The 21,165-nt window shown below is 43.4% G+C and overlaps 1 pseudogene; it reads right to left on the bottom strand.

Moving 5' to 3' along the window:
* Positions 1-1,483: 1,483 nt before the first annotated feature.
* Positions 1,484-20,494, bottom strand: LOC118935636 (UDP-glucuronosyltransferase 3A1-like; annotated as a pseudogene).
* Between the last annotated feature and the right edge of the window lie 671 nt (positions 20,495-21,165).

Below are 21,165 nucleotides of genomic sequence, written 5' to 3'. Positions count from 1 at the left end.
AGACAGATACAGACATCTAAGGACACACAGAGTCCTATAGCAAATGATCTACAACTGCAGACTCGTTAATGTATAGCTTTTGTGTTCGGGGATGGGCTGAGGGATTTGTATTATCCAACCTTCTGGATTCCTGTTGTTCTGCCGGACCCCACACTTTCTCCGACTGCCTTTCTGTTCCTCATCACCCAATATCCACTGCCCCTGCTTCCCATCTACCCTCCTCTCGCTCAGACACAGAGCCTTTTCCAAGGTGGATGCTGTGGGTCCCTCATGTTTTGTGTCCCTTTCCCTTTGTCAAAGCTTTGCTCTGCCAGGACTCTTGCTCAAGATTTCCATATGGGATGCAGATTTTCTCTTTCTGGGTACAGTTCTGGCCCATCCAAGGGCCTTCTGTACCCTTTTCCTCTCGTCTGCACTATTTTTCTGGCCTCACTAGCTCTCCACAAAGCTTTGTATAGGAGCTCAGGAAAAACTACTAAATTTGATGTTGAGTTTTCCACGTATGGGAAAGTGTTCGTTTTATTCTTCTTATTGATCTTATCATGTGAGCAGCATTGAGTTACAGTGTTGTCTGTGGAGGGCCTATTAGATATCCTAAAGTCTTCATTCTCCATGCGGGGACATGTGGGGACATTTTGATGCTGTTACCCTCTAGTTATTGCCCCAAAGTCTTTGGCACAGAAGATCTCAGAGCCATGCTGATTAAAAGGAGAATCCATGTGTAAATCACATTTTCTACAGACTTGGAAATAGGGGCACTTTAACCGTCTTATAGCACCAAAGGCTCAGTGCCCCCTGGTCTAGGCAGTAGTCCCGTGAGGGACAGCACAGAGGCCTCCCTGTACTGTCTTGGGATCGACAGCCACAATCCCGCTCCCCCTTCTCATCTGCACAAGAATCGAGGGCTGGGGTTCTGTGATAGGCATCGTCACCTCTCTCTCCCTGCCGTTATGTCCCCTTCACACTAGGAAACTCATTGAGGCCAAGTCTGTGACAGGGGCTGCCTCAGGCCCAGCCAAAGACTAAAACCAAGAGAATAAAGTTTTCTTTTTTAGCATGTAAAAGACTGTTTGCTGATTTGCTACATAGACCAGGACAAAAATCACAGGAAATAGCAAGAAATTCTGCTTTGATGGGTAAAGCATTGCTGAGGGCTTCATGGCCCTTCACCATGTGTCACACACTACAGGTCAGATAACCCAATGCCCAGTCCCAGCTCTCTGAGTCCTTACCAGTGGCAATGCAGAGAGTTTCCCAGCTTCCCTACAGCCAGTAGTGGCCAGATTCTGGGCATGAGGACAGAAGTCTCTTGGCCAGGGAGAGGGGGAAGATAACAGTGTAAAAAGTTACTTTCCTTGTCAAAGAAATACATGTAGCTTCCCAAGCTTTGAGGAGAGTTGGCAGAGAAACAGAACAGAGAAGTATTAGCAAAGCGCCTGTCTTAGGAGCATTCCATGACAAAGCGTGGAGGCGGGATGATGGAAAGAGGCTGAGTAGTTCCTGGCCATGGAGGCTGGGATGTTCAGGCTCAGGGCCTCCAAGAGGGCCATGCCAGGGAAGGCAGGCTTCCAGGCTTAAGCTCTCAGGGACACTGGTCCAAATGATTCAAGGGCAGAGTCACACAATAGCCCTTGTTAACTGGCAAATAAAGAACCCCACAAGTGCTGAATAAAGAATTTCAAAGCCAGCAGGCAAGGACTTGTAGCAAAATGAGCAACTGGCTATAATGTGGAGAACAAGGGTGGCCAGAACAGGAGGAAGGTTCATGAGACATGGTGAGCCACATATGGCCTCAGGCCTCCTTCAGTTTCCTGGCCCCACACAGCCACCTGGCCGCCATGCCCAGCAGCTTCCCACAGAGCCACACGGCGACCAGGGTGACCAACAGCAGGAACAAGAAGACGTCTAGCAGGTACTGCTCATGCCATGGCTGTTGCAAGGCATAGGGCTTGAGGTGTGCTGCACCCCCTGTCTGGAGGATGTGGTCGATCCAGCCCACCAGCCGCTGGGCTGGCGTCAGGGGGTGGGAGCGCCTGATGATGCTGGCGGCCACCGCTGCTGATTTGTACCTGTTGGTGACACAGGGCATGGCATCACTCACGTGCTCTTAGATGTCTTAGAGATCTTTCATGACACATGGACTCACATTTTCCACCATACGCACAAAAGACTCAGTGTCAAGGAAAATTGGTCATCTTGGCCTTGCCAATCCAGCCAGGCCCCTTTGCAAAGATCTAACTGCGGCCTATATGCAAAGATCCATGCTTAGTGCTGATTGTGTTGGATTATAAAAATGTCACTGAACTAATAGGGTCTAATATCTACCCCAAGCAGGATTATAGACAGAATAGATATGAAGTAATATATATATGTAATATATAGTGAAATATATAGAAATATAATCGTACCTACATAACTACATGTAACTATGTGATATTGAGTACCTACTTTGCCAGTGTTAGGCTAGGTAACAAATATGACTTTGGGGACTGAAAGGAAAGGAGCGACACACAGCAGCAATTCACCAGAGAATTCCGCTTTATTAGGGAAAGGTGCTGGGTTATATAGGAAGGGGCATGGCGTGATTGTGGTGTTACTTCTACGGGGCTGGTGGCTATTGGCTAGGTGCTGGGATTAGGGGGGCGAGGGGTGATTGGGCTTCAGGTGGTGCTGGCAGGAACCGAGGACTCGGAAGAGAAGCAGAAGGTTCGCCTTCTTATGGGTGGGGGCCCTTCAGAGACCGTGGCCCGTATGAGGCCTGCATCTTCCTGCCGTTCAGAGAGAGCATCATGTGGGCCAGCACTCGCATCACAGGCTGTGGTCTACATATTTGAACAAGGTTTCTCACTTAGACAGGTCTGCGCTTGACGTAATTCTCTGCTGTCACAATCTTCAAATGCTTCAGCTTTATAAAATGTGGCTCCACATTTACATTTTCCATTGGGCCCCACAAATCATAAACCTTGCCCTGAGGTACAATGTCTGGAGACCATCACAGCCCAACAGGCCCGAACACAGGAACCTATGGATGACTGACATTTCAAGTCTGAGTCTTTGAAAATACAACACAAGTTACAAATTCATTCTTCACAACACGGACATTTGCAATACATGACAAACCAAATATAAACAAATGTCTGGGGTTGTCTAACACCTGCAGCTTACCAAGCTTTCAAGGATGAGAATCATAAACTGGATGGCTAGTTCCAGTCATATAACAAAAAGTGCTTGCATGTCTCCTATGTGCAAGGTAACATGGTAAGTCTTAAAATTTGATTCAGATTTATGCCCTTGAAACTCCAAGTTACTCAGTCCCTCTTAGTTATGAGAAAGAAGACATGCATTTTTCTTTTCACATTGTGCTGATTGGAAGTTACCAGAGAGATCAAGAGACCCCATGTATCCACTCAGGTAACAGAAATTTATTCAAACTTAATTTGTGGCAGCCCCGGGAGGGGCCCAGGAACATAGTGGAAACAAAGAGACACACGTTGCTGTCTGGGGGAGCATATGCACTCTATTGTGGCAGGACAGACAAAAATTAAAACATAAAGCAACAGGGTAGTTACAGATCCCAAGGAGTGTTAAGACGGAAATAATGAATTATGATTGGACTGGGTGGGAGAAGAGTCTAGTTAGGACTGTCGGACAGCGACCAGCCACTGAAGAAACAACACTGAAGATGACACCCCAATGTCATGAAGGAGCCACCTCTGAACAGAAGGGAAGGGTGTTCTTGGGAGCGGCAGAGACAAAGAGCCCGAGGTACGCACAGTGTGGCATGTTGGACAGAAGAGCAACCTCCTGCCTCAGTGGGAACTCCACTATACAAGTGCCCACAAAATATATGACATCTCAGGGACTCTGTGTAGATAGTTTGTGTCTCTCACAACCCATAATTAGAAAACTGTTCTCAGCATCTAACCTAAAATGGCTTGTCTGGCTCTCAGAGGAAAAGGTCAGCTGTTGCCTCACATGCATGTCCTCAACATTTCTGCTTGTGTTACAAAGAAGACCCACGTAGAACCCTTCATGCCTGATGGTTCCTATGGACCTCAAGCCCAGAGAGTCACGTACCTCTTGTCCTCTATGACTTGCTTCATCTTCAAGACCAATGTCTCAGACTTCAACTGCTTTAACTGGATGGAGACACCTAAATTTTTGGCTTCTACTCAGAGCAGGTTTTCAGGCTGGTCTCCAAACAGGGAAATCCCCACCATGGGCACGCCATGTTGGATGGCCTCCATTATGCTATTTATTCCTCCATGGGTGACAAAAAGACATATGCGAGGGTGAGCTGTTGCAGATAAGAAGGACAGTAGATTATTTCAGAATGGAGAGTTTCAGAACACCAGGGAAAGTGGCAAAAGTAGAAGAAAACATCACGATAATGTTAGAGGTGCGTTGGAACTGTTATAAAGATGATTATGCTTGGGACATATCCCAGGAGCTGTTTCCAACATACAGAATTCCTACCCTTGCCTTTTATTAAGACACCTTACCATAGATAAGAATTAAACAAAGACTCAGAATCCAGGGAATTCTGTAAAAAATAGTGCTAAGACAGGAACATACCTCTATGTATCCACCCAAGCTTCCTTCCTTCTATCACCCCTGTGCCTTCCCTCAGCTCTGTTTTCTCTTTACATGTCTCTCTGACTCTCCCTCTGTCTCTGTCTCTGTCTCTGTCTCTCTCTCTCTCTCTCTCTCTCTGTCTCTCTCTTGTTGTTATGAGCAGTCTTTCCTCATCTGCATATAATCTCCCTCTTCCTGAATTCTGGACACAGTCATTGACATCACAAGTCACATGGCACTCATAAAACTGACAGTAACTGTTTTCTTTCAAAGGACTAGGCCCTTGAAAGCAGAGATGGAGCTCTGTACCTCAGTATTTCCAGTTCCAGCATTTCCAAACCCTCCTTATTTAGAGCTAACTAAAATGATCACTGATTATGAACAGTTCATCTCAGACTGTGCTGCTCAACTGGGATGTGCAACTGAATCTCCCTGTCTCTTTTTTGAAATGAGAATCATGTGTCCTGCCCCAGAATTAAAGAAATACATTTACAGAAGTGGAACCAGGAATCTGTTCCTTATATTCCCCAGATATTTGTGGTTCATAGCATAGGTTATGAACCTCTGAACCAGTCAGTGGCTATGGCAGTGAGGGGTCTCTAAGAAGAAGCACTGGGCACAGGGAAAACCTGCTGGGGGCTGAGGGAACCCCAAGGTAGCAGAGACGCAATGGAGTAAACAACTGGATATGAAGTGACTCAGCTTGGCCTCAGGGGTTTCAGCACATTTAAGGACACCGTTACCATCAGTGCTCTTAAAGTATGAGTTATTCACACCTGGAGCAAAGAAGGATGTGTGTGTGTGTTTGTATGTGTAAGGGCACAAGGCGAGAGGATTCTCATGAAGCCACTACACACAGTGGGAATAATCCCTGGTAAGTTTTCTCAGCATCCACAGATTGTTTTTGATTGTAGTCAAGTGACCTTTACTGGACCAAATGCACTTGGTGAATGGTTGCTGACATTGATCTAAAATAGAAAAGAATGGAGGGCAAAAGCTGTTTGGTCATCTCTTCTCCATGGAGGTAGAGACTGATTCCCCAAGATCTCCAGCTGGTGGCTCCATTCCTGCCCTCTGGAGACTTGCCTTTAGCTATCAGACCTTTACTCATCCTGACAGGATTGCCCACTTAAAGGCCACAGCCTTGATGGGCCCTAAACACACAAACAAGAAAGAAGCAGATCTGAGCAGCCCTTACCAAGGATATCATTCTGGGGAAGCCAGCCAACCATCTTCACATTTGCTGCCAATTGGATGTCTTTCAGCCAAAGAGAAGGGTTACACTTCCATAACACCCCTTGAGAGAGTTGGGCAAAGGCATTGTTCATCTCCTTGAGAACTTCCTGGGACTGAAAGATGCTCACCATGGAGCGCAGGGCCACCAGGACAAAGCCAGAGTCACCAAACTTGGCAATGAAATCTTCAAATTCCTGGAGAGAGGGAAGTAAGGAAAGGAGAGGAACAAAGTGGTTCATAAAAGCCTACACAGCCATGCAATGGAAGCCAGTTATTAACTGAACAACCCCCCTGCCATTCTGGAGCTCACTGTCCTGAAACCACTCTCATCGCCTCTGGGACTCACAGCTCATAGCTCAGTTTCTTCTGCACCTTCTCACACCCATTGTGTTGGTGGGAACATCTTTCTTCTTTGGAACCCTTACGATGGTGTCAGGGCCATCTAGACCCTCTACTCATATTAGGTCCATGGAGGCATGGTCACGTGGGATTCTCCAAGACCTCTAGAGGTAGTAGTATAAGGAAGAAAAGCAGTGAAGTCAGGATCCACCAGAGGGAGGTGGGATGTCTGAGGCTGGAGTGGAAAAGCTGGGAGAAGGTGTCTGGCATAAGAAGAAGAGTGGCAGGGACCGAAGAGGACAGGCAACTGGCCATGCACACACAGTGTGACATGTAGCATGTTTTGCCCCAATATTCCAAGATATTCTCAGTCACTGATCTTTGTGGTTCACTTTCTACATCACTGGTTCACCCACATGTCTGCAAGTTATACCCACAAGGGAAGAATTTTTAAAGTGCAAAAGCCCAATGCCAACCCTTTCTTTGGGCAGATTGGCTTTTATGCAACTAGGAAGTTCAGCAGAACATGTTGACCGAACGTTGAAATCTTGCCTTTAACACAGTTCTGACAATTCTTGCTTCAAGTGTTTCTCCAGACCCTGACTCTCCCAGGACTTCGAAGGCCCTCTGCCTGCTCCTGGACCCTCACTATTGGGTTGATTCCATCCAGCATAACATTGCCTGATTCACCGTCTGTAAAGACCACTTCCACAGCAGCCTTGTCATCCCTTTATGATTACAAAAGCAACAAAGACCACTACATAAAAAATGGAAAATACAGAGGAGAAAAGTTTTTGAGAAAAGTCTGTGATCTCACCTTTAGTCCCATCATAGTTCTTCCTAACAATTATCTCCCCTGGCCCATGGCCAAGGCCTGACGTGCTCTCCTGCCAAGTAAGGCATCTTGCAATCTGGCCTGCCTATATTTGTGCAATAGTATATTCTGCTCTTACCTAGCCAGAGTCACCCAGGGAACCCAGAGTTATTCCTGGCTTACTCTTTTCCTCAACACTTGGGGTTACCTGTTCTCCCTGACAGGAACACCTTCCCTCCATGCTGTATCCCTAAAAAGTCCTTCCACCCACTCGGGCCCATCTAGCCCATGGATCATCCCCCAGCTCTCCATGCTTTCTCAATGCAAGGTCAGTAGGAGGAGGGTGACACTTCAGTGCCTAGAAGGCCCAGTCCCAACAGGGAGGCTCCCTGGCTCTGAAATGAATGCTAGTGGGAAAGTGACCTTTACCACCTGAGCCATTGTCCCTCATTTAGAAAACAAATTTCATCACACTTCCCCGCCCACTGACAAGGTATTATTTAGATAAGTTCCATATAATGACAACCCTCTGCTAACAGATAAGAGTCAGCCAACTCACCATACTTTCCCTCCATTTTGAAAACCTTAAGAACAGTGGGGCTGAGTCTGGGCAGTGCATTCCAACCACCTGGGTAGCTTTTACAACTCCAATGCCCAGGCCTGAACCCAGATCCACCAAACCAGGGACTGGGTGGAGTTAGGAACCGGGTGCGGGGCGTGGAGACAGTGCCCGTGGTTCTTACTGTCAGTCCCACGCAGTCCCGCCTTGGCCACCCTCGTCTCATGGTGCTGTGGGTTTCATTGTGAGTAACTCTTCCCCTTGACAATCCTTACATGTGACAGATGATTATTACATACCTACTGTAATTTGATAGTATGAAAATATCAACTTATTAAAAGGACTCTCCCACCAGGGCCAAGACAAGTATGAGGCAGGAGAGGACCCTGGGTGCAACATTTAAGGAGGTGTTCAACCCCAGGGTTGTGTAAGTCCTATCAACATACCTGTATGACCCTGAAAGTGAGCCCTTCCTTCAAGAGGGTGTCCTAGGCACATCACTTGCCTCCCCCTGCTTCACTCCCAGGACCCATAGGCAGGCCACCAACTCTGCACTGAAGGGCTCTACATGACATGCACATTGCATACTAAGGTGTACTTACTGGTGGTACTGGTTTAACAGGTTTGGACATTAAGCCTCCTACATACACAGTGTTGGGAAGCAGGGGCCGAGCAAATTCAAAGGCAAAGTCAGAGTTAACAAACCACAGCTCTGCTTTCTTTAGAAGATGAGGCAAAACTGGCCTAGAGCCTTCAGGAAAATGCTCCTTGATGGTGTTGTCAAAAGTAGAGTACATTTGCCATTTTTTCTTGGAGAAATCTAAGAACATCAGAAAATTCTTTACTCGACCCCAGAAGCCCATGTGATCGGTTAGCATGGAGAAGAATACTGGCACATAAGACAGGGGGCTCGGTAATCCAAACATCTCAAAGCCAAAAGTGGAGGGGAGAATGGACACAAATGGCTTTCCAAGTTTCTCAGCAACCAAGTAAGGACAGTACTCAAAGTTTTCAACTATCACCAGGTCGAAGTTCTCATTCTTTAAGACATCCATGATATCCGTTCTCCTTAGGAAATGACTGCACTGAAGCCCCAATTGTTCCATAAGTTTTAATAAGTGTTCAAATAGAAATCTATAAGAAAGAAAATAAATAATTGATATTCCTTGGATGTGTTAATTTCACAGTACATTTTTTGAAATCTTGAGGTACACAAATTTACCCCAAGTAAGCAAGAATACACCTAGCAGTAGCCTACCTATTAGATCAGAAATACCCTCATGGTATATAAATAATTCATTCAGCCACTCTGCACTGATGCTCTGCTCTTTAAAGTGCCCCCTTCCTCCTTCCTCTTTCCTCTCTGATCTGATTCCCCATCATCCTCTAGTCCAATTCAAATACACCAATGAACACTACATTTTTAAAATCTAAGGGCACAGTTGAATTACATTCCCTGAAAACGAATTGTCACTGTTGGGCCTTCTGCTCTGGGAGCCATCTCTGACCATCGGAGACCTTACAGACCTCTTTCATTTTGATAACTTCTGTGATGTTCTTGTGATCATGCATTTATATACTGACTTGTTATGAGAGATTTTCTAGTTTATTCAGCCAAACTGTAGAAGTCATTGATGACACAGTCCCAAAAATCTTGCTGATATAGGCCATGTTTTAAAATCATTGTGACTGATCCCCTCACCTAAGGGACTCTTTCATCATAATAGCACTCAAAAAGAAACCTAAAATGGGAATTTCACTTTTCTATTCCCACAGGGTAAACAATGAAGGGAAAAAGAAACCTGCTTTTGAAACATGTGGTAAGCCTGTCCACTTCAAAATAGGCTGAGGGACCAGAGAACGCAGTGGCAAAGACTATGGACATGTAAATAAGTGTTTGCCTGTGGGGCTATTCCAGGGCATTATCCTCTTGCAATGCTTTCCTATCACTGCCTGTGTAAAACGTGACCGTGTTTACTGTTTGTACAACATATGGGGATGTGGATGAGGATACCCGTGCATCTGAAAGTAACAGAGGTAACAGGAGCAAAGGCTCAGGACCTCAGGGGCCTGGCAGCTGCACGGACAAACGAGATAATCAACAACACCCTGGCACCCCTCTGATTGTACACCACAGCACCTTCACACCCCACCCAGACAGAGGAGGCACAGATCTGAGAATTCACTAGGACTGTGCAGGTATCTCCCCGATCTTTCGGACTTACTGTAAGTCACACAGTGGAAGTGATTGGCTGAAATCATCCTCTGTTGGGTATTTTTAAAGATTACACAGAACAAAGGAGGGGTTGTTAAATATTTTGGATACTTTCACTTAATACTGTAAAAGGTCTTAAAATATGGTTAATTATTGCTAGGTGAAATTGCCTAATAAACAGAAAAAACTTTCAGGAATGCATGGTTCCCTATACCTTCCTTCCAAAATATTAAACTGAGAGGGAATAGACAAAGTCTGTAATTAAAATACAGAACTAATGCACCAGATGATATAGAATTAGTGTCACACGGGTAGGTGAGGTTAGATCTACACAGGAAGGACCGAAGTATACCAGTTTGAGTGAGGAAAAGGGGTTTCATGGAAAAAGTCAGATTTGAACAGGGTCAGGACTAGTAAGTAGAATTTTCCCAGAATCTTCAAAATTTGTGAGAGAAGAGTTATGAGGAAGTTCCAGAAGGAAGTACATCCACTTTCTACAGAAATACATTCATGCTTGCTGAAGAAGAGGGACAGTACAGAGCAGGGTAGAATCTCCAGTGGATGATTTGGTGTGAAATTCTTATTTTTCCAGCCATCAACTCATCCCTATGCCTCCTTCCCTCACTCCATCCAGCCATCCATCCAACCCTTTCTCATATCCTTAGTCCCAGCATCCATGCCTGTACCCATTCATTTGTACCACTGAAATAGTGACTCTTTGGTTCAAACAATAAGAATACATTACCTGCCACCCAAAGCTTCATCCAAAAAAAATTCAATTATCTCCTTAAGTCCTTTGTTAAAATCTTCAGGTGGAAGCCAAGAGATAACTTGGTATGATTTTTCTGTCTCTTTAAAATCTAAGAACACAACAAAGGGTTAAAACTTAAATATGTACAAAACATCAAGGATCATCAGCATCATATCAACATGTATTTGATCCAATACATATTTACTTGACTATTTACCTTATGATATATTTTTGTCTGGTCTTTGGATACGTTCTCAGTCACCCAAAATTCTAAACTGAACTTATTTATTGAAAACCTTATAATAATTCAGAATTATTTTCAACCTAAAGTTATGGAAGATTCCATTTAAAACTTTCATTGAATGTATATGTACTTGTCTCATATCACAGGGGAACAAATTATTGAGTTTAAGATAATTTCTCAAGTTGTCCACATAAGAAGTTGTAGAGTTTGCATTTAAAGGGAGCCATGTTGATTCCAGAGCCTCTGCTCTTTCTGTTACAGAAAAACTCATTTTCATTATGTAAAGTGATACATCCAATAGTTCCTTGTTCAGCAAAAAGAACCAGAAGGCCAAATTTAAAGAGTAGTCCTCTGCACCTCTACTTACCAGCATGGATTCTCCCCTACTATTTCTCCCCCAAAATGTCTGAGTGCATATCTGATGTCTGTCTGCTGATAGGTTTCAAGCACTATCTACCACTCCCTCATCTTGGCAAAGTGGGAAAAAGTCTTCTTTCTCCCTCATTTGTTTCTAGTGGAAGTTGCAAACCATGCAATTCAGGCCAAGGAGAGGGAGCCATCCCAACTCCTACCCACAGCAAAACTCAAGCTAGTCACCCCTCTCTGCTCTGGAAAGACATTTTTCAGCTTTGCTTGGGAGCCTGTCCTGCTCTTCCAAATGAGCCTTATTAATTGAGAAATAGACATTGCTTTTCTCTTCATGCATGTACACACTCATCAGTTATAACTTCCAACCTCAGGGTGTGTAAGGACTGAGGGTAAACTAATGCTCCCATAGATTAAAGCTCCTATGCTGGTCATAGTGAAATTACTGACTCTGTCCAAGTATCTCCTGGCAAACACTTTGCAGTCACACATCTTGCTTATAAATTCTGTTCTGAGCCTCTTTTAACAGGATCTTAACCACAGTTTGCCCCAACTACGGAAGTGACACAATACACCTCTCATCAGTTGCCCAAGAGGTACTTCAACAGCCCTACCACTGGCCACAGTCTTTTTCAGCAACATCTTAATCACATCCAACTTTCACCAGGAGCACAGGTAAGACATTCCCTTGAGGACACCCTCCTCAAAGGACATTCACTTGACACACACATTCAGGGCACAGAAACACAAATAAAGGACCTCACACATGGAAGTTCCATTTTTCTACACAAAGCTTGAATCTCAGGACCTCAGTTAAATTCCTGAGAATTATTTGCTCAGTCTAAGGCCTCCCTATCCATGGCACTGTCAAGAAACAACTATTAAATCATGACAACAGAACATCTCAACAGGCCCATCATCTTTCAGGCCATTTTGCAATATGCAGGCAACATATATTTCATTTATATCTTTCCCTTAGGTTCATTTATGCTTTATTCCCTGGAAATCAGCCCACTTTGAATAAGGTACCCAGCAACAAAGAACTCTAGAATCTGTCCAAATCGCAGTACAGTAGGCACTGTGATTAGTGTCCCCCAAACTTGCCTTCATACAAAGACTTGGGCAACATCTCTTAAGCCTCCTGGAGTTCTGTTGACATATGATGGTGGTATCAGTGTCCTCCTGCTGCTGTAACAAACTACTAGAAACTTAGTGGCTTAAACCAACACATTTGCTATCTCATAGCTCTGGAGGACAGAAGTCCAACATGGGTCTCCCCAGTAGAAAAGCAAGGTGCGTGCATGCAAGCCAGCATTCCTTCTGTAGGCTCTGGAGGGTAGTCATTTTCTTGCCCCTTCCATCCCTTAGCGGCTGCCTTCATTCTTTGGCTTGTGCCTTCCTCCAACTGGCAAACACATGACTGGTATTTCCTTCCAACATCACACTTCATTCTGTTCTCTCCTGTCATCTTTATTTTAGACAGACCCTTGGAATTGCACTGGTCCAACTGCAAAATCCAGGACAATCTTTCCATATGAAGAACCTTATACTAATCACATCTGCAAAATCCTTTTACTATGCAAGGTAGCTTATTCACTGGTTTTAAAGATTGGGATGTGGATTTCTTTGGGAAGATGTTATCTTCCTACCATGTCCTGCTCTCTGGACCTCAAATAATTATTTCCTCCCACGTGCAGAAGACATTCATTGCATCCCAATATCCACAGAAATCACAAAGTACCATACCATCAATTCAATTTAATTCTAAATCTCATCTAAAATTCACCAGCTCTAAAGTTGCAAGTTATAGTATTCAAATAATTTAATCAATTATGGGTGAGCATCTAAGTATTATCCATCCAGAGGTAAAATATCTGTCCACATGTGGACCAGTGAGATGAGGAAACAAGATCTGCTCCTAAGAAACCATAGTGGGACAGCTATAAGATACCACTTAGAGCTATGATCATACAAGTAGAAGGGAATAATGAGGCTGGCCCTATGGACTTTTATGTCATAAAAACAATAGTACATTTTAAGGACTGGAAATAACCAACTGAGATTTGAAGTGCAGCCATGTGTGTTTAAAGCTCTGAACCCTGGGCTCATTGCTTCACCTCCAGAGTTTTCCTGTCTTTCATGAATTTTCAGCTGAATAGTTATCAACCTGTTTCTAACTTTGGGGTGTTAATGGCCTTGTTTCTTGTCATTCTTTCTTTGTCCCTTTGGTCCAAAATGACAGATTTCCTCTGGTGTAAAATTCTCAAGTGCCTTGCGGATCTGCTGGGTATGTCATAGGAACCCACTCTATGAGACAAGGGGCTGGTCACAGATCTTTACAAGGTAATCTCTCCCCCAGTCTTGGCTTCTGCTAATGTGGCGGAAGGGATCCATAATTGACACACCTTATCTTCAAGGAGCTCCCTGTGAAGCTGTATATTCTGACCTCTTGATCCTTCACGGGCAATAGGAATAGCTTTCCCAGCCACACCACTGGTTTTCTCTACCAGACAAAACGATTCTCTGCTTTCCTGACAGTGAATCTCCTAACTTTAGAATCTTGTGCTCTCTGGGTAGGTTGAGAATGCTCAAAACATGGAGTCCTGTCTTTTAATGCTTAATGGTTCTCCTTTCAATTTATCTCTTTCCTGTCATATTTTACTATAACCAGCAAGAAGTTTTTATCATCTATATTTCCAGCAAAAGTCTGTTTAGGATGATTTACATAGAGTCTAAGACAGTATAGATTTATCTACTATATCTCTCACCTCCTTCTTAGTCCTCATGATGCAAGCTCTCAACATCTGTATTTTTATAAAAGTCTGTACAAGCCTACCTGAGTTTTTAAAATTTTTTTATCATCCTGTTCAGTATTCTTAAAGATCCTACCTGTAACTACATTGTGATTCCAGATGTTGGGTGGTACAGGTATACTTGCAAAGTTTAGAAATTTTTGCTTCTTCAGTGCCTCTGATGTCACATATTCATTAAATAAATTTAATTAATTTTTAATCCTAGAAAATTATAAATTACATTTATTTACAGCAAATAGTAAATAAATAAATACGATGGGGAAGTGTGTCCAATCAAGGTGTTAATTAGTGTTTCAAATGCTACAGTATACTGAAATCAGCATCAGGTCAAGAATTACCCATGGGTCATGTGTTTCCCTTATTTGTAAATATCTAGCTAAAATCTACTCTTGAAGTGAATGAATATGCTCTTTTAAAACCTTGTAAAGTCTCATGATGTGAAATATTGAAAAAACTCTATATTTTAAAACATGTATCCTAAGTATAAGACTGAAAGTATTCATGAATTTCCCAATTGATTAAAAGGTTTGCTGTATTTATGCTATATTTGTTAATGTATAAATGCTTATAGAAGGTCTGTAGCCTTAAGTAGTTTCTCAAAGTTCAGGGTACTACCAAGAGATTTTTTTCAATCTAAAATTTTACTTTAACTTAATATAATTTAGATATTAATTTCATTTACTGACATTTTCTAAAATTAAAACAATCGTTTAAAAATCAATACTTTATAGCTATTTAATCAATCTGCAGTTAAGGCAAATGCAAAAGGATATGTATACATGATTGTCAGTAGAGAACACAGAATCTAACGTAGAAGGTGATTTAAATGGTTTTATGTAGGGACTCAGATTAATATTTGTACACCAGTGTTCATAGCAGCATTATTCACAATATCCAAAATGTACAAACAATCCATGTTGACGTTTGGATGATGAATGGATGAATGTATAAGCATGTGGTATATACATACAATGGAATAATATTCAGCCCTAAAAAGGAAGGAAATACTGATCCATGCTATAATGTGGTGAGCGTTTAAAACATTATACAATGTGAAGTAAGCCAGACATAGAAGGACAAATATTGCATTATTCCACTCACATGAAATATCTGGAAGGCTCAAATTATTAGACAAATAAAGAGGAATACTGGTTTCTGGGGATGGGAGTGGACGGTAATAGTCACACTGATAGAGCTCCAGATTGTGATGAGGAAAACATTCTGGAGATGGATGGTGATGATGGTTACAGAACAATGTGAATGTACTTAAAGTCACTAACTATGCACAGAAAAGGATCAAGTGGCCAATTTTATGTTGTGTATATTTTACCACAATTAAAAACATAAAACAAATTTTGGTAGAAGAAAGTTCTTAAAATAATCTGCACAGTAAAAGAGTCTGAAGTCATCTTCAAAGTTTCATGATTTCTCAGATTTTGTTTTTCAAAGATGCTGCTTAATATTGATTTCTGTTTTAAATCAAAGCTTGAGCAATACTTCACACTGAGAAATCCAGAACTTAAAGTCCTAAATCCACACAAAGCTCATATTAATCTATTCTGTGACATTGCACAAATCATTTATGTTCTCTGTGCTGCTGTTTCCTTGCCTGTCAAGAGAGGAGTTGATAAGATTTACTTGCTAAATATTTTTAACTTAAACTTTACCTAAAACTATTCAGATTCAATGGCTCAACTAAGAACATCTAACAACAGTATGGATAAACTTGTGAGCAACCACTGACTTTTCAAGAAAACAAGTTCATCTCTATAGAGGCTGAATTTTAGCTGCATAAATAAGGGAATCTCTCAAAAAGCTTCCTTAAAAGGCAGGGATCATAAGAGTAAAATGTAATCTATGATACTGAAAAAGAAAAGTGATCCTTACCTATAAGAAATCTTGCACAAAACGAACAATCCTGTTCCACACATTTTCAAGCTATAATATAAAGTAGTAGTTGCCAAAATAACCCATAATAATGTTTGGAGGGTTCCTTGGGACTGAGCAGAGGCCCAGCTAAAAGCAGGAGACACGGGACCACCGTAGGGAATGCTGCCAACAGAGCCAAGGTCCCATCGCCTTACAGAAAGACACACAGAGACACACACACATTCTTTTCTATCTTTCAATCCAATTTTATCTAAAAAACATTTTGCTGGGTCCTGCTGTGTGAAAGGTGATGTCCTTTGCCTGCACTAGAAGATATCATCAAGCAGTGGTAAAACATACCCAGTATCAGGGAGTTTCCTCTCTGGAGAAGCATGGTGACATTATGGCCATGAGCTTGAAGGATCTCAGACACCTGGTTCAACAGCAGATAATGGCTTCCACCTAAGAACAATGCACAGTTTCATTTCTGTAATGATTAGAACAGAGGGTCTGAGATGATGGGCTGGTAGATCAGGAGCGGAGAGGCAGGAAACAGAAAGTTGATGTTGAGGGGAGGAGGATGAGCTTCGTCAGGCAGTGTCTCCGTGTGCAGCTTGGGGCCCCAGGCTGGGCACCCAGAACCCGCCTCCCCAAGTCCTGGGCCTCTGGCAATTCTCCATTAAATGCCCTTTGTAACTCTCCACGTCAGTGTGATGAGCTTCTCTGTGTTTAGGTCTGAGGAGTTCCTGATCCTAACGTACATAGTGCATGTTAGCCAGGCCTTACGGAGACACCATGTCCTAAACCTTAGTGTCCTGGTGGACATTGTGGCACAGTGCTACACATGTGAGCGGGAAGGGTCCTAATGGAAAATCAATCACAGCTGTTTCTGGGATCATTGTCTTTGAAATTTATGATCGTGCAGCATCAAGACATGTAACTTGAACAGGGTCCTAGAAACAGCCATTGGAGTAGAAGGAGGAAGAGCCACCACATGGTGACAATATCCTTGAGATTCTTATGTATTTGGCAGCACGTTCCTCAGTTGGGGCCTGAATTTAGCAGAACATCAAATTAAGACATTCAGGATAACCACGGAGCCCAGAAGGTGAAGCAGCAGGATCCTGTATGCATGAGAGACTGAGACATCACCTGTCCTAGGACAATCCTGGGATCCTAAGAGAGAAGGTTTTATCTCCAGGGGAAGTACAAGTTCCAACTCACCAAAATCCTCTCTTAGACTCAGTTCCAATATGGGGCCTTTGCTTGAATCTAAGGGTCACAGCAGCAGAGAAAGTCTTCTCAGGAGAGAAATTAATGGCAAATGGCAAGTGTTTGGAGATGGGAGTTGATGGGCAGAGTGCTACAGAAATAGATGCAGTGATTTCTGTTTGTTTATACCTAGACTTGCAAGTCTGATGTCACAGGAGATACATGCAGTCCAACTTTTCAATACCTCTTGCTCACATTTTAATCCATATAGGAACTAGGAGTGGGAAAGAAAGGGCCCCCACAGTGCACCCGTCTAAAGCAAAAGCTTTCTGGGGCAAAGCTGGGGCTTTCCAGCACTGGACAAGCCACACCAACTCCCTTCCTCTGAGGAACATGATTCTTCAAGACGTGAGGAAGTTCTTCTGCTTCATCACTATTAATGATCAGGAAGAAAGGAAAAAGAGGTTCAAATGGAGTTACAGGGTTTCTTAGAGGGGGATTTTTAAAGATCCCCAAGAAGTGCATGACAGTAGAAGCTGTGGAGACGATGGTGTTGGGGTAAGAAGCACTGAGTAAATTCCTGGTATGTTCCGTTGGGGAGGTCTGCTGTGCTCTTGCAAAAGGTGCCCCACCTCTCCGACCCTTGTTTCCTGCTCAGCAAAACACAGCAGACTGAGGTACTAATTTACAACTCCTTGAAGCTCTAAGATCTCCTGACTCTTGTTGATCTGAAAGTGATTCCAGACAGCCCACTGAGGGTGGAAGTAAAGTCTTGGGGAAGCTCCATCCTATGATAACCCTTTAATCCTGATACACTTTTTGTCCCCTTTCATCTTCTATTCATTTTGGTGCAGTGGTAAAGGAACAAAACTGAAGCCGCCAAATGCAGAATTAACAGACCCACAAGTCCCTCCAACACTACCAGCGCTTCTGGTGAAATGGAGGGGGGCTCAGAGATCCTCAGGTCAGAAGTCCGCTCCTCCAGCCCGCCCACTACTCCAGGTCTCCTCTGGATGGCAACACGTCATCGTTCACACTGTCTTTGAAACAGTGTCCCTGCCCCACCATGGCTCCCATGCAGACCCCTAAAGGTCGTGCTGCCACCAGGAGCACCTTTGCCTGGCCTCCCACAGCCAGCAGAGGCTCACATCAGTCTCTGCTCTGTTACTCCCAGAAATTTAGGGTGAGCCTCTGAACGCCCAGCTTGGGGAGCCCTAGAGAAGGAACCTGGGCACTTGGCAATGGGCTGATCTCAAACTTCCGGCCTCAGCTAAATGCCATAGGGAGCGCATCCTGAGCAGGAGAGACAGGAGAGGGTGTTTTTTTTTTTTTTCTCTTTTCCAGAACTATCTTCTCCACTTTGGCAGCCATGGAGCTCTTCATGCCTGCACAAAAGGCTCCACCTCTCCCTCCTCCTGCCTGGGACACAAGCCAGGTCTGGGAAGCCGCAGGGACAGGCGCTCTGTGCAAGGGCTGCTTGTCCCAAGCTCTGGCACCGGTGCCCGGGACGCGTCTGCCCCGAGATTCTTGGCCAATCACTTACCCACAAAAGAGAGAGTCAAGATTTTGGCTGCTTCTGAGAGCAGGAGCCCAGGCACAAGGAAGCCCAGAATAAGCAGCGCCCGCGGCCCCGCCATGCTTGCTCCCGTGCAGCACGGAACCCGGTCCCGCTCTGCGCGCCCTGCTCCCAGCGCCCTGCGCCCTGCAAGGGACCTGAGCCCAGGGGACACACGCGCGCTGCCAGAACAGGCAGGACACTGGCTGCCAGAACAGGCAGGAGGTGGGAAGAGGTGCATACCGCCTCTCTTTGCCCGTTGTCCGCTCTTTCCTGTATGCTCCTCCTCCCTGTGTGCGTGTTCCATTGGAAATTCTGTCCTCAGCGGGAAAATCGGGTCAGTGAGCGATCTTTAACCCCTCTCTGTCCATTAATCACTATATTCTCCGCATAGAAAAAAATGAACCAGAAGGGTAGGGACCTTAGGAAATCAAGTGGTTAACAGCTCCTTCTGGAAGTGACTCGGACCCTCAGTTTTATGGTCCCTTTCCCAAACTTAATGGTGCTCCACGCCCTGTCTAACTGCTCTAACTACCTCATACGCATTCCCCCTGCTCCATTTCCCGGGCACCTGTTTAAATTCTCTGCCAGTATGCCAAGCTCAAGAGACACTGCTCCCTGCAAGCAGCTCTACTCCCTGGCACTAGTTTGTTTCTGGTCTCTAGAAGGAAATTCCCAAGGGAAATTGCCCAATCACTCCTGGATAGCAAAGAGGTAATTTATTCAGAACGACGTGCTAGAGGACTTCCTGACCCTGGAAGTCCAGATCTTTACTTGGAGGACTGAATCTCTAAAGCTGAGACAATAATTCTCAGTGAGTATCATAAAACACGACTGGGATTTTTCCAGACTCTTCAGGCACAGCCAGGGACATCTTGTAATTCTGCTCCCTCGTATTGTCAGCCCTGGAGGGACAGGGCATGAAACCCCAAAAGTCATCTTTGCATTTTCTATCCTCAAAACAAGACCAACTCTAGTAAAGGTTTTTCATTGCAACTCTAAAGCAGGCAGAGAAAAGACCTGTACCATCTGGAACCATAGAACCCCTAGAATAAAACAGAGGTAGTAAGCGTCGTGATATCTGTCTTGGCTATAATTTTTTCAATTTGATACCAAAAAAAGGCAACAAAAGCTTTGGTAAATAAATGGAAACTACATCCAACTAAAAAAAATTACCACAGCAAAGGGAACTATCAACAAAATGAAAAGGCAGCCTACTGAATGAGACCAAATAGCTGCAAGGCATATTTCTGTTCAACCGTTAATATCCAAAATATATAAAGAAACCATACAACTCAGTAGCAGAAAGAATAAACAATCTGATTAAAGAATAGGCAGAGGACCTGAATAGACATTTTTCAAAGTAGACACACAGATGGCCAACAGATACATGAGAAGGTGGTCAGCTTCACTAATGATCAGGGCAATGTAAATCAAAACTTCAATGAGATAACACCTCATACCTATTAGAATCGCTGTTAAAAATAGACAAGAAATAACAGGTGTTGGTGAGGGTGTGGAAAACAAAGGATCACTTGTGCACTATTAGTGGGAATGTAAATTGGCTTGGCTGCTGTGGAAAGCAGTATGGAGGTTCACTCCATGCCTTCACTGCAGTATTATTTACAACAGACAATATATATGGAAACAACCTAAGAGTCCACTGATGGATGAATGGCTAAAGAAAATGGAATACACACACACACACACACACACACACACTGGAATTATTCTTTTGCCATTAGAAACAACTTCGATGAAACTCGAGTGTATCAGGTTAAGTGAAATAACTTAGGGAAAGACAAATACTGGATGATCTCACTTACATGTGGAATCAAACACAAAATCAGGGCTCATAAATAAAGGGAACAAATTGGTGGTTGCCAGGGTGAGAGGACAGAAGTGGGCAAAATGGGTGAAGGGGTGCAAAAGTAGAAACTTTCAGTTATATAATAATTAGGTCCTGGGAATATAATGGACAGTATCGTGACTATAGTTAGTATTATAGTATTGCATATTTGAATGTTTCTAAGAGAATAGGTCTTAAAAGTTCTCATTACAAGAAAAAAAATTTGCAACTACATATGGTGACACATGTTAACTACACTTACCACAGTGATCATTTTGCAATATGTGCTAATATCAAATCATTGTTATACACATAAAGCTAATATTTTATAATTCCATTATACCTTTAATTAGAAATAAAAACAAAAAACCAGGCAGAGAAAACTTTCAATGGATTCCATGCCTACAGGATGATGTGGGTCCTTGGATTCTATTTGTACTGTTACTGCCTACAGGCCTTATTTTTCCATCTGAATTAAAAGCATTGCATCCTTCCGCATTTGTGCATCCTTCACCTAGCATGCCCATTGTGATGAAAGAGAGAGAGGTGGGCATTACAAGCCTTATATTATTCTTGTACCTCTCATAATTTATTAGCAAAATAAAGGAATATTTATCTAACTCCAAACTTACTCATTTCTTCAACAATTATATGGATAGGTAATTATATTCCAGGTAGTATCCTGGCCAGACAGATGTTAAACATGGGAATAAGTGAACTATTAGCATTTACTGGCAAATGCTATTAAGAATAATTAAACAGGGAAGG

The sequence above is a fragment of the Manis pentadactyla genome, chromosome 2, assembly GCF_030020395.1.
Source record: "Manis pentadactyla isolate mManPen7 chromosome 2, mManPen7.hap1, whole genome shotgun sequence".
NCBI classification, from domain to species: domain Eukaryota; kingdom Metazoa; phylum Chordata; class Mammalia; order Pholidota; family Manidae; genus Manis; species Manis pentadactyla.
The sequence above is the reverse complement of the archived record's forward strand: the minus strand, read 5'-3'. Positions and strand labels throughout refer to the sequence as shown.